Below are 381 nucleotides of genomic sequence, written 5' to 3'. Positions count from 1 at the left end.
CTCCGTCCGCGAATAAGTGTACATCTAGCTTCTGTCTTAAGTCAAAGTTTTAATACTTTGACCATCTTTCTAGGAAAGAGTAAAAGCATTTATGGCACCAAATTAGTATCACTGGATTCGTTTTGAAATGTACTTTCATAATGTATCAATTTGATGTCATATATGTTACTACTATTTTCTATAAAGTTGGTCAAAAATTTAAAACTTTGACTTAGAGCAAAAGCTAGATGTACACTTATTCGCGGACGGAGGGAGTATTGCTTTAGTTAACAATCCTAATTCTTCAGTTAACATCTACGGCTAACAGTAAGGAGTAGGAGGCAAAACAGAGTTGTATACATAATCACTATTGTACTCCATGAACACTGAACACTTAACACT

This window comes from Triticum aestivum, chromosome 5B (genome assembly GCF_018294505.1).
Source record: "Triticum aestivum cultivar Chinese Spring chromosome 5B, IWGSC CS RefSeq v2.1, whole genome shotgun sequence".
NCBI lineage: Eukaryota > Viridiplantae > Streptophyta > Magnoliopsida > Poales > Poaceae > Triticum > Triticum aestivum.
This window is presented reverse-complemented; position numbering follows the sequence as displayed.